The sequence below is a fragment of the Lissotriton vulgaris genome, chromosome 5 (assembly GCF_964263255.1).
Source record: "Lissotriton vulgaris chromosome 5, aLisVul1.2, whole genome shotgun sequence".
Lineage (NCBI taxonomy): Eukaryota > Metazoa > Chordata > Amphibia > Caudata > Salamandridae > Lissotriton > Lissotriton vulgaris.
Window position 1 is genome coordinate 407,974,046 of NC_141693.1, and position 13,758 is coordinate 407,987,803.

Sequence of the window (13,758 nt, forward strand, 5' to 3'; positions counted from 1 at the left end):
TCCCCTTGAAATTATTACAGCATGGCCTCCCAGCAAAAGGTGGAGATGTTACCTTTGTGGTTGAGGCACATGAAGCATTCAGGACAGAGGTTTTCTATTATTGGGTTAAATTCCTGCCTGTAGATAAACACACAAGGTTATTCATGAATGCATTGAAAATGAACCACCTGATGAGTATTTTCCATTCGTGGGCTTATAAGTCCCATTAACATACCAAGAGCACATTAACTGGATAAAGGCGCGCTACCCTATACAACAGAACATGTGAGACTCAGTCCGCTCAGCAGAGACAGAGAGTCTTGGCTGGTCTTACCATCATGCACAAGGCATCCAGAAGTTACTGCCTTAACTTTTCAGAGCTCTAGTAAAAATTTACAGAAATCTTACTCAATATATAATGGAAACATAGACAGTCCAACCTGTGGGAGATGCTCAGGCTACACAACCACACATAGCTAAATCAGGTATTACACAGAAAATAAAAAACATCATGGGAAAAGTTCCCACCAGCCAGGAGAAAATCCTGTTCTGGATAGCATGAAAAACAGCACAGCTTGAAGCTGTTTATCTCCATACAGTCCCACAGGAAAACACAGAATGCTGACAAATTGCTTGCTGATGGGGATGGCTCCTCAGTTGGAGGATTGTGCCACTTGGAGTACAGTTGTTGCTGCTGTATACACCAGAACACATCGTACCCCTTCAATAGCAGTCATACCAGATGTACTGAAACAGATTCAGAATGAGTACGGGTCAGAGTCAGCCTTAGATCTGGGAATGAAACTGATGGGCAATCTTGCCAAGGTATCTAACATTAGAGGGGAGGCAGCAGCGATGGACATATGCCAACGCCTGAGAGAATTCACTCCCACACAGTAGGAGCGTGAATAACATAAGATTTTTGAAGATACATATGCCTCTCTAGGCAAAGATAATCTGGGAGCCAAACCTGGGAAACCAATCGTAAAGAGTAGCTCTGAAAGAGAAAACTCTAAGCAAGCACCCGATTCTTCAAAGAAGAAATGGGATGATAAAATAATAAACTAAACAAAAAACAGTCACGGGTGGGTCTCATGAACAGACGGACCGGAGATATAACTTGCAAAACTGTGACAATATTAGAAAGCTTGCTAGGTATCAGGATACTGATACACGTTCATCTTGTTCCTTTCAGGATGCATCCGAAAAGCATTCGATTAGAGAAGGACGACCAGAGTACAGATCAGAAGAGCTAGTCAAGCGGAAAAGGGAGACATATCAAAATTTGAATTACATCATAAACCAGGACAAAAAAAACAAAGACTTCAAAACATTAATTTAAAAAAAGAAGGTAGCCAGGATTAAAACTCTAAATGCCTAGGATACTGAGGAATCTGTTACGGAACGGGGAATGGGCAGTGATGATGCTGGACAGCGGAGCTGAAGTCACCATAGAGCGCCAGAACCTGATAGACATTCTAGGTGTAGTAGCGCTGAGTGAGCACATCACCGTGGAAACACCTGATATGAGGTGAGTGTCCCACATTGTTTATATAGGAAGTAGCACTCCAAATGTAGGGGGGCATACCCAGGAAAATAAGGGGTCCCTTTTGGGAGAACCAGGCCTACAGTTATAACATTCTTCTAGCTGAAAAGGAACTTGCCACCTGAGTTTGTAATGTATTGTCCAATGTGAGAAGAAGTTATTTTACCTGCTTTATCTGACTTCGTACCACAATCAGTTAAAAATTCATACGCGCAGGAGTGGGCACTAGCGTTAGCTCCTGCACTTTACTGCAACCATGTTGGGTGGGATGATGAGTCACCTTATCATGAAATCTTATTAAAATCAATTCCTAAACCTCAGAGGCAATACACAATTAGATAAGTGAAACAGAACAGAAGTCCTGCGTGTGGGTGGCACTGTGCCCTTATGGTAGTAACTACCTCAAATGAAACCTTACTTGTAAATTACACTTAAAAAATTCTTTACACCATTGATGCAAAACATTGTATTTTGATCATTGCTGTATTTGAATCATTATGCAATGTCCACAATCAAATGAATTTCAAATATTATAACATCATATTTCATAATAGATCATATAAATCGTATTCCACAAATAAATTCTTGTAATCCAATCATTTGCCATTTAGCTCAACCAGAAATCATAAATAAACCCAATGCATTTCGGGACCAAATGTCCCTTCGTCAGGGGTAAATCTGTAACAAACAAAATATATGCATTATTATATTACTGATTGTAGAAGAATCTAAATTCAACAACAGATCATGTCAGAATTATAACTTGTATCACTGTTACATTGTACAAAAACACCTCCGTGTTATGGTGTACAGTAAAGTCAAAACCAGCCTTGTGTACCAAAACCAGCCTTGTGTACCATGTGTTTATGCTCATGCGAAGTATCAGAAACTAATGTGACTTTAGATACTGATGTTAAATTAGTGCTGTCTGTAAAAACGCTCACTTGTTGAGCCTTGTTATATGTCCTCTCTTCCCTTCACAGTAATAACATGGGGACGTCGGACATGTGGTGTAGATGTTTATATGTGACGTAGTATCCGGTAAGAATACGATATGGCATAAGAGTGCTAAAGAGAGATTCCTACCAATGTTAACCACATGGAGGGAAAAGAGTCCGGGTTCAAACGGCAATGGGCATAATTGTAATACCGTTAATGTGCCACAGTGTAGAGAAGAATAAAACGGAGCTCGGGAACGAGCAATGCTTACCGAATCATGAAAATGCGGTACTAGAACACCGAGTCCTGATGTGGACAGGAACTCTAGCAATAATAATAATGCTGCGTGAGTTTATGTATTTTAAGGCCCATAAACGAGCAAGATAACCGCGTAATGCGAGCATGCTGGCTTACCGGGAGTCTCTGGAAACGACGCTGTACGTGTGGGGTTCAGTCAGTCCTGTTACAGAGTGAAACGCGATGGTCAGAATCATGCCCATAGAAGTAGGACTGATACATTGGAAATAAACAGGGGACAGTAGACACTGAGTTGCTGCCATGGTGATTTGCAATAGAAAACGATGACGGACATGCCGAAGCTCGTTTGAATGTGTACACGAAGACAGACTTGAGAGTATCCATGCTGAAAACGTAATAATCACTTAGATCCGTAAATAGTTGCGGTATAGCGTGTAAATGAAGGGGTTAGTGGTCTTACGTGTATATACCCTGCTGACTGAAATAAACACATGGAAATCTATGGCATGTTTATGTAGAGTGGAGTGTGTGTGTAGTGACACGTAATGGTTTGCACATGGTCATAATTACAATTACACACGATGATCAATGAAAAAAATATGCACATATGAAATTTCTACCCGATATATTTACATTTCATATTGATGAAAAACGTCCTACAAAATATATCATGTTTGAATATGTCACATTAAATAGAGTGGGTGCAAATCAGTATATGTCACAGACAGTGATTATACATTTTTATAAAACACATGGATAAAGGAAACCGCCTGTTATGATCAATGCACTTGCATATCTGGTATGTAGGACAATATCATAAGGGGAGTATCTGTCAGGTGGACCCCTGTTGGTGATCTTAATGTATGAACTAAGTGTCTAGAGGGACAAGATGTTACGCAGTCAATACTCATAAATAACAACTGTAATCTACACGGTCATTTAACCCTTTGGGGGAAATTGTTCCTAAAAATTCGATCCAGTGATTCTCCCGCTGTAGTAATCGTTTGCGATTATGTATACCCTCCAGATTTTTGACCACTTCAATTATCTGACCTCGTAGTTGAGAAATGGTATGTCTAGCCTCATACCAGTGTGATGCAGTACTGGAATTCCTGTTGTTAGTCCTGATGTTGCTTTTGTGTTCCGTCAATCTGGTCTTGAACTTCCGTTCAGTCTTCCCGGCATAAGCTAGTCCGCATGGACATTTCAAGCAGTAAACAACATTTGCTGTATTGCAATCTGATGTGTGATGAAGATGTATGCTCTTGCCTGTGTGGGGGTGTGTTAAGTACTGTCCTAATGAGATATGTTTGCAATTAGTACAGTTGAAGAAACGTTGCGTACCCTTGTACTGAGTCGTATCAATTGTCTTGGGTGTTGAAATTAGTTCATGCAAATTCCTGCCCAGAGTAAATGCAAACGTTGGTTTTTCCATACACAATTAAACATGAGGCATAAAAACATGTCAGGGAGATCCTAGATCAACTTGAATACCAGGGTGTGATTGAGAATTACACCCCACCTATGAATAAATATTTTGTTTCCCGTAATGAAACCTGATAATTCATATTGTCTACTCTTAGACTACAGACATTTGAATGTATCCACACACACATTTGCAGTACAGAATTAATTAATTAATAACATTGTGCGGAAAAAGTCCAAACCAACACTAAACATCTCAAATGGATTTTTCAGCCAGATTATAGTGCCTGGAAGCAGATATTTGACAGCATTCTCAGCGCTAGGTTCTCAAGCCAATTTTGTTGATTACCCAAGGGGTATAGGAACAGCCCCAGGCTGTTTTCAGCCATGGTAACAGAGTTACTTAAAATGTTTGATGAGGGGACATTGTCCTATGTAGATGATATATATTCGACGACGATGCATTAATGGAACACTTCGCCAGATTGAACCACCTAATACTTGAGTTTGCTCACCTCGGTTACAAAATACATTAAAAAAATATATAAAATGGCCCACCTCAGTGTCCTTTTCCCAGGTTGCGAGTTGTCAAGTGAAGGCAAAAGCCTGGCGGCACAGTTTTTAGAAAAATGTGCACTGCTCTAACCTCCAATGACTCTGAAAAGACTACAATCCATTTTAGGATTATTGAATTGTGGCAGGACACACATTTTGGATTACACAGAAGGGGTAAACCCTTTCTACAACTTAATTAGACCTGCTTTTTCAGTACACCATTGGACACAGGAACATACTGATATCCTACATTGCATGCAAGCTGACATGATAGCTTCCAAACATTTACACACAAGTGTCATCACGACTAATCTGGTGATCCGTGTAGTTGCTGGACCAACCGGGTACACCTAGATTACTAATAATGAAGGTGATAGAGTACCTTTTGCATACAAATCAGATTTGCACACAAACACTGAAATGCGTTTTGCACCATCAGAAAAAATACATTGAGAGAGAGAGAGAGAGAACACTGGCACAGGGGAAACACAAAATTGTCATAATCCCAGTACCGGCCCTAGAGACTCTTACGAAGGCAAGCATTCCAAATGCTAAAGCACTGCATCCACAATGGATTCAATGGGCTAACTCTCTCACTGCAAGAGAAGTAGATTACAGATTTGATTCTACATTACAAACACAAGCATTCCTGCAGTACAAAAAAAAAATATCCTTTACCGAAGGAAATAATGCCTTTACATAGATATGAATGTATCATTTATATCGATTGATCTGCCAAGCCCGCCTCAGAAATGAAACAGCAATATTCCGAAGCATGCACAATTAAAAAAGGGCGCATGCAGGACGGGAAGATTTTTTCTGGAAAAACACACACACAGGCTCTGGGAGACTGTATGGCACAGCTGGTTCATGTTGAAGGGAATTAAATGGTGGATGAGGCCGCCAAGACAGCAGTGCGTACTGCTGCCATTGATGCAATAAATCGCTCTAGCATGGGAATGGACAGAGCAGCTATGATAGCTGTCAAAGCCTCAAGCAACAGCTCAGCCCTGCCGAAAGGCTTTACACTCAAGTACTCCTACAAAATTGATGCGCAAAACATTCTGTATGCTCAAATTCCAGGAGTGCGCGATAGAGTAATACCAAACACTGGTCACAGATTGGGATTAATACTAGCTGCACCTGAGGGTCTGGGTTCAGCACATGCAGGTATCACTGCTACAGTTCACTTACTAAAACAGCGCTATTGGTGGCTGGGCCTACCTAAACAGACCAAGGACTTTGTCCTCAAATGTGACATCTGCCAGGAGATGAAGGGCACCACTTTAGCATGTCCATCACAAACACCTTTATTGATCTCACACAAACTTCTCGCATGTGTCTATTTGAATTACTGCATCCCCTTACACTCTGACGGGGCTTACAAGTACATCTTGGTGGCAGTGGATTCATGCTCTAGATTCTTGTGGGTTTGGCCCTAGCACTTGACTGAAGCTCAAACTGTTATAAAGGATTTGCCAGTCTTTATCTGGACATTTGCAATTGGCACACTACATTCCGACCAAGGCCCTGCTTTTAGCTCTCGGGCTTACAAAGAAGCCATGGGAAGTCTGGGTGTGAACTTGCTGTACTCCTCCCCCTATCATCCTGAGAATTCGGTAGTCGAGAGGAAAACCTGTGACTTAAATCAGTCCTTAACAGCAAGGTTATTAGGCTTGGATGGCAGTTGGGTCAATCAACTATATGGGGTCCAGAGGGGACTTAACAACATGCCGAGAAAATCCCTGGCAAGAGCTCCTGTTTAGGGTAAGTATTAGGCCTGGGTGGTAAATTCCGTTCTGCTTGCGGAATTTGGGTAATTTCTCGTTCTGTGAAAAACGCGCAATCGCCAAAGATTCCACCATTCGCAGAATGTTTTGCTCGTTCGCGCTTTCAAAATGCGCGTTCGCAAGATATTTCCCCCTGAGGACACAAACAGCGTTCGTGAACAGGAAAAAAGCATCGCGAACGGGCGGAACAAGCAATTCCGCATGTTTGCGAAACTCTGCATGCACACGGAGATTCTTTACCGTTTCGCGGAGCTTTGCGTAGCGCGACTACACAAATTTCGCCCACCCCTAGTAAGGACCTGAGCAGTGTCAGTACAGTGGCGGCTAAAACACCATTTCACATCAATGATCGTTTGGATGTTTGCCAGGACCTAAAGGAATACAGCGCTCTGCACAGCAATGTCCAAGTAAAGTGTGTCACAACTGGGGAAGTGAAAACGGTAATGGCAAGACCTGCCTGGGTCCAGGAGATTGGGGACCTGGTCAGAGAGAAAATCATGGACAAAAAAGAATTTGGGCCATCTTACAGAGCGCCTGTACCTGTTGTAGCTGGCGAAGGAACCAGAACTATCCTTCTTATGCCTCTTGCTGGCCATCGAGATAAAAAGGTTTGTCTCAATTGATCTGATCAAACCACACTTTGTGGCCAATTCTCAACAGTAGGCCATGTGGGCTCCTGGGTAGCTGCCGCACTCCTCTCGCTACCATACAGGAAGTTCAGATGGAAGCTTTAATGACGTCAGAAGATTTCACTTTTCAAAGAGAAGCTGTCAACGAAAATGAGATGATGCTTTTCCCTATTGAAACCACTACAACTGTACAGTCAACAAGTACAGAAATTTCAATTAAAAAATTGACGACGTCTATGTCAACATGCCACAGATCACGTCATCTCTCAGTTCTACAAAATCTGCTGAGCTGCCAAGACTAGACCGGATGGTGTCTGGCTACTTCGTGCATCATGATGATTTCTCATCGGATCCAAGTGAGCCTGAGCTGGCGATACCACCTCTCCCTTTCAAGCTTCGAGTATTTGCTTTTTATCTTTGTCTGAAAACGACTTACTTCGTTGTTCCCTGGATACATCCATGGATTACAATTGGCTCACGATTCCCTGGTACTTTGGATTGGTATAGTAACTGTCTTTTTCCTACTTCTGAAAGGATGCTTTCTCCCAGTACGCTCTGCAGTACAACTTGTGAACTTAAGGCCCGATGTAGGTGGAAAAATACCGGTCGGTAACAGTGAAATTGGGTAAATTTCACCGTTACCGACCGGTATTTAGCCATTCCAGATGTAGGGAAGGATTCGGTATTAAGGAATCAGTAAATACCGATTCCTTAATAACAATTTCTAATTGGCCTTGCATTTAAGGAATCGGTAATACCGATTCCTTAAATGCAATGTAGAAAGCACATAAAAGAGTGCTTTTGAGCCTTAAGGAATCGGTAATTACCACCAACTTCAAGTTGGTGGTAATTATGGAATTCCTTTAAAAAAGCACTTTCTTGCATTTTTTTATGTGCCATGTGGCACACATGCATGCCTTTAGGGCATGCATGTGTGCCACATGTGCACACATGCACATTTCAGGGGTGCAACAGGGTGTCCTTTGGCACCCTTGAAATACCTCCCGGTATTACCGATTCGGTAATACCGAATCAGTAATACCGAATGTCTTCACATTCATTCCTATGTGCCTTCAAGCCCATAGGAATGAATGGGTAGGTATTCGTTATTACCGAATCTCAATTACCGATTCGGTAATAACGAATATTAAGAATTCCGTATTTTTTACCGAATGCTTACGTACATCTGAAATACCGATTTCTAAATACCAAATCGGTAAAATTCGGTATTTAGAATTTGGTGTTTCCCTATTACCTACATCCGGCCCTTAGTTATTAAGCTACATGCATCATCACATCGTGAACTAAGAGCATTGTTCCTGGTGAACATTACAGTGGTTCCCGTTCCTGAAGGAATTGTATGGGGCAGGGTATTGTATGATGTATATGGTCCTACTGAACTTTTGGAAATTCCTTATTTGTTCAAAATTTCTTTAAATTACATAATCACCTCTGATACTTTGTCTGATGATTGGGACACTGAAGCTGTGCATAATTTGCTTTCAGATTTAGAGCAATCAGCTGCATTTTCAAACAATAAATTGTATGATGGTACAAGTAATTTTGGAGACATGTTCTGTTACCAGCATTACAGTCACCATTTTTTACATAAAGCCAGCATCCTACAAGCTGTTTATAATTACATACAATGGGAACACTGCCCAACATCGCCGAAAGGTAGTTCAAAGACTTTTGCACAGAAGTTTGCTTATTTTTCAGGCTTTGAAACATCAAACCTAGCTTCATACTACTATAGGCTTGCACATACACCTGCAAAGTAAAATATGCTAACAAACAAAAAGCTGATATACTCTGCTTCCTTTATTTCCCAACTGTCTACACAGGGTTTTGACTTTTGTTAAGACACAATAGACACAAAATCGATCTGGGGGACAAAAGATTGGCAGGTTCAGGGGACAGAGGCCTTATTTAAAGTATGCCTCATACCACACCAAATTATTTTCCTGAACAAGACAGTGCAACAAAATTCATATCTAGGTATAGCAAAAACAAAGGATTTGAACACACCTCGTATTCCCACATTCTCACATTTTGAGAATTGGCAGCACTTTACACACTTTAGTCAGGATACACTAGACACCATGAAAAGTATTGGGTATTTCAATTCTTCAGATCCCAATTGTAAGGGTTGGTTGGTTGGCCTGTGGACACAAATGGGTGTCAATCTAGATTACTGGGGAACAGTAAAGGGTTTTGGATCAATAGGCCTTATCAAACATATGTATAGGCAGAACACTCCGGAATCGTGACGTCATATAGTATTGGGAAGTTATGCCTAGATTGGCTAAAGACCGCAACACTCTCCCAGGTGAAACAACACTTGTCCCTTCTTTCTGATGAAATGGATCTTATAGATTTTTTACTAGGTCCTCGGAACCCACATCAAATGTGCTTTTTGTATGGAATATACAATTCGCTATGGAATGTTTCTCAAAAGGAAGCTGCTGAGAGAGCTTGTGTGAGATTGATAGGGTTAATTTAGAAACGGTTTGGCTGTGGTTGACAATGGTATGACCACTTTATAATCCAGAATGCCCTCACTAAGCAACATAGTGTGTTCCGCAATTGACATAATACAACAAGACATGTCTATATTACAGCATGGACGGTCACAATTACGGTCAATAGTAATATTGAGCTGGACCTTACAATCCTTATATTTTGGCCACGTGCCAGGGTGTTACATCAACAGTACAAATCTGTTTTCAGCATACGAACTTAGAGAAAGACAGATGACAATGGCGCTTAGAGATGTGAAATTACCATGTTGAAAAACACAAAGGTGATACAGGGTCCAAGGGATTTTATAGACCTCTCATGGATTATACAAACAGATAATCTGGGGTCTGATCTGCCAGCTGCTCAATCGAGCTGAAGATGGAGGTGACATGTAGGGAGTTCAGTCGGTCTTTTGCATAGGCGGTTAGTCACAGCTGAAACTAATTTGGAACAGCTTGTCGCTCACTGCGTACGTTAAACAAGACTACAAAATGGCGTCAACGTCATAGGGAGAATCATTTCCACATATACTTCTTTTCCTACAGAACTCCTTTATTCAGGATACAACCCACTCAATTCCTCTATGATCAAATGGGTAAGTGGAAGGTAGGATGGATACCCAAATGATGATAATGATCACGTTGGTGAATGATGGGAATCCAACCATTTGCAAGGGTTTCTTCACTCTATAATTCTTCATGTTTCTCTTGTGGTTTACTCTTAATGAAAGAGGTGTCCAGTTATCTTTTCCTCTAGCAGGCTGCTGGCAGATCAGACCCTGGATTATCTGTTTGTTTTTGAAATTACCATGTTGCACATTAAAAAATTCTTAAATTTCACCATGGCTAAGACACCATCCACTGGATAACTCATGGTTACATCACCCTACCAGTCACGATCTTTCAATTCCAATATTGTCTCCAATACAAGCAGGTAGGCAGATATGAAGTGCTAAGGGAAGGATATGTACACAAGTATTGGAATTGCAGTTCAGATTTAGAGGCAGGAACGAGGACACAGAAGTTTTTCTTAGTGGCTTTGAATGTGAAGACGCATTAAGCGGTTCCTTGGTTTGGAAGGACATTTCTCCCATTGGAGCATGCAACGCTTCAATAGTGAACTTGTCTTGCTATCTGAAGGGTGCCCCAGCTGCTGTGATTCATCCTGTGTTCAGGCTGCTCTCGAATTGGAGCTATTTAATGCTGAATGATCAAGGTTGATGTGGAATGAAACCGGGCATGGCTTTTCTAGTGACAGTTAATTCCATAGTCATTGGTTGTACACAAGTACTGTTTCCACCTGCCCCTACAGTTAGGGAGGCAGCCCTATGGCTTTCGATAAATGTTTCCCAAAATAAAATTTAACTCCCTGAGCAAACTGAAAGCAATGTTTTTACAGAAGGATGTGACCTTAACTTCATCCAAAGAGACGTTTGATCTCCATGTTGCAAGGTTCACGTCTGAGATACTGACACTACTCCGCACGAACTTCCCGCTGCATTTTAGGAGCTGGTCCATCGTATCTTTAACATGTCTGATACAAAAGGAATAGTGCAATTTTTAAATGTCTCAGTTCTGGTTTGGTTAGCACCTTTCAGATGATATTCAGAGCTACGCCATCTGTCATACACTCCATGTTGGGAAGCGTTTTTGGAGGGCTCCCGCTTGTTCTGCTACTTGTGGAGGGAATACTGATTTTATTCTACCTGCTCTGCAATGGGTGTCCGAGTACTGCTCAGAATGTAGATGGTACTGTTATGCTGTGTTGCTGTGAGCTCATGATACACTGCTTCAGCACACCTTGGCTTCAAGGCCTGAATGAGTACTGGTTCTTGTCGTTCAGGCCGGTCTGGCTTGACTGCACTCAACCTGTCTTCTGCGGCACGCTTTGCATCCAAGAAGGTGTCCTGGATATATGTCTTGGATCAGAATTGCTTGCACTACCGGACATTGAAGTACTTATGAACTCCTTAAAGGCCCATGCGTATAGCTGTCCCCAGCGTATTCCATTGATGATTAACACATTCTTAGAACCACCCTGGGATGCTTCACCTCCTTGTGTTGTGAACAACGCCTCTGCAGACAACTTGTGGGACACAATACCTCCCTCAGCTGCTGTTGTGGTAGCTGGATGGAAACACCTTTGCTCCATGAACATGCTACGAGGTGCATCTCAGGGAACGTCTGTGGAGAGGAAGTGGGAGAGGGACAAGAAAGCCAGGGAGCAGCAAAAAGAACAGGAGCGAGAAATGCGAGGAGAAGTTGCCAGTCACCATAGAACATCAAGGGAGGAACCTGGACCAGGAGACAAAGTAAAGATAAACTATCGCAGTCGAAGCCCTTTGCAACAGGTGAAGCCTCGTTTTGATACAGGAGACATCAAGAAGCCCGGATCAGCGTCCAGATCTGAGGGGGAAGAGGAAACCACCAGTGAAGGATCTGAAGATAAGGAGGAGGAAGAGGAAGAAGAAGAAGAGGAAGAGGAGGAGGAGGAAGAGATGGGAAGTAATTCTGAAATGTCCAACCCATCTGCAGAAGAAGTCAGTGATGAAGAGATGACTGATGATGACGAGCGAGAAAATGGAAATCACCGTCAAGTTGTCAAGGTTTGACAATGATTTTGGTGAGACCAGGGAAGGGGAAGACAATGACGATATTGGTGATGACACCCCTCGTTCAAATATTCTGACAGAAGTAGACTTTGTCCCTGACTCACCAGCATTATCTCCGTTGGAGCTGAAGCAGCAACTACCCAAGTACCTCCCTGATCTTCAGGGCTGTCGTAGTGTGGAAGAATTTCAGTGTCTGAAAAGAATTGAAGAGGGCACATACGGTGTGGTCTATTGGGCAAAAGACAAGAAAACAGATGAAATTGTGGCTCTCAAGCGGTTAAAAATGGAAAAATAGAAGGAAGGCTTTCCGATTACTTCCTTGCGAGAAATAAACACCATTCTGAAAGCGCAAAATCCAAATATTGTTACTGTTAGGGAAATTGTAGTTGGTAGCAACATGGACAAGATCTACATTGTTTTGAGCATGACCTCAGGAGCTTGATGGAGACGATGAAGTAGCCTTTCTTACCAGGTGAAGTGAAGACACTGATCATCCAGCTATTATGAGGGGTTAAGCTTCTTCATGACAACTGGATACTCCACAGAGATCTCAAGACCGTAAGCCTCCTCAGCCATGCAGGAATTTTAAAAGTTGGTGATTTCAGGTTAGCTCGAGAGTATGGATCTCCTTTGAACCCCTACACTCCAGTGGAGGTAACACTGTGGTACAGAGCTCCAGAGTTATTACTGGGAGCAAAGGAATACTCCACAGTCATAGACTTGTGGTCAGTGGGCTGTATCTTTGGGGAACTGCTTACACAGAAGCCACTGTTCCCTGGGAAGTCAGAATTTGACCAAATTAATAAAAATGTTCAAGGACTTGGGTACCCCGAGTGAGAAGATTTGGCCAGGCTATAACAAGCTGCCTGCTATCAAGAAGATGACCTTCACAGAGTATCTCTACAACAACTTTTGCAAACGGTTTGGAGCATTGCTGTCAGACCAAGGATTTGATCTCATGAACAAGTTCCTGACTTACTGTCCAGCAAGACGAATCACTGCAGAAGATGGCCTAAAGCATGAGTAGTTCAAAGAGTCTCCCAAGCCAATTGAGCCATCTATGTTTCCCATGTGGCATGCAAAGAGTGAACAGCAGCGGGTGAAGCGTGGAACAAGCCCCCTGCCTCCAGAGGGTGGGCTTGATACAGTCAATTGCTAAGGTCAAGAATTTGGAAGATTGTTTGCCCGATTTCAACAGACAGAGCTAAATTGTTGAGGTGGAGAGTGTTTAAGAGAAATATCCTTCTCTGCAAAGAATAAAGACGAGCTGTGATTGTTCCTCATGTAAAGCACTCTGATTCCTTCGGGTCTAGCCAGTGCTATATAATAATTAATTAATTAAATTTGTTCCCATTTAGTACTCTTTCTCCCTTTGTCTACCTCCCTAGGTCCTAGCTCCTATCCACTCTCCCCTGAATCTCTCCCCTTGCCTGCTACACCGCCTAGCCCCCTGTCCTTTTGTGCCCTTGAACTAAGCACTCCTTCTCCCCTTGTTATGGAAAGATC

At 42.2% G+C, this 13,758-nt stretch overlaps 1 protein-coding gene and 1 pseudogene across 1 annotated transcript in view; both read left to right on the forward strand.

Annotated features, from left to right (window-relative positions):
* CABCOCO1 (ciliary associated calcium binding coiled-coil 1) overlaps window positions 1-13,758 on the forward strand; it is a 191,194-nt gene that overhangs the window by 56,136 nt on the left and 121,300 nt on the right. The gene's annotated exons all lie outside the window — the stretch shown is intronic.
* On the forward strand, window positions 11,419-13,411 carry LOC147710975 (cyclin-dependent kinase 11B pseudogene; annotated as a pseudogene).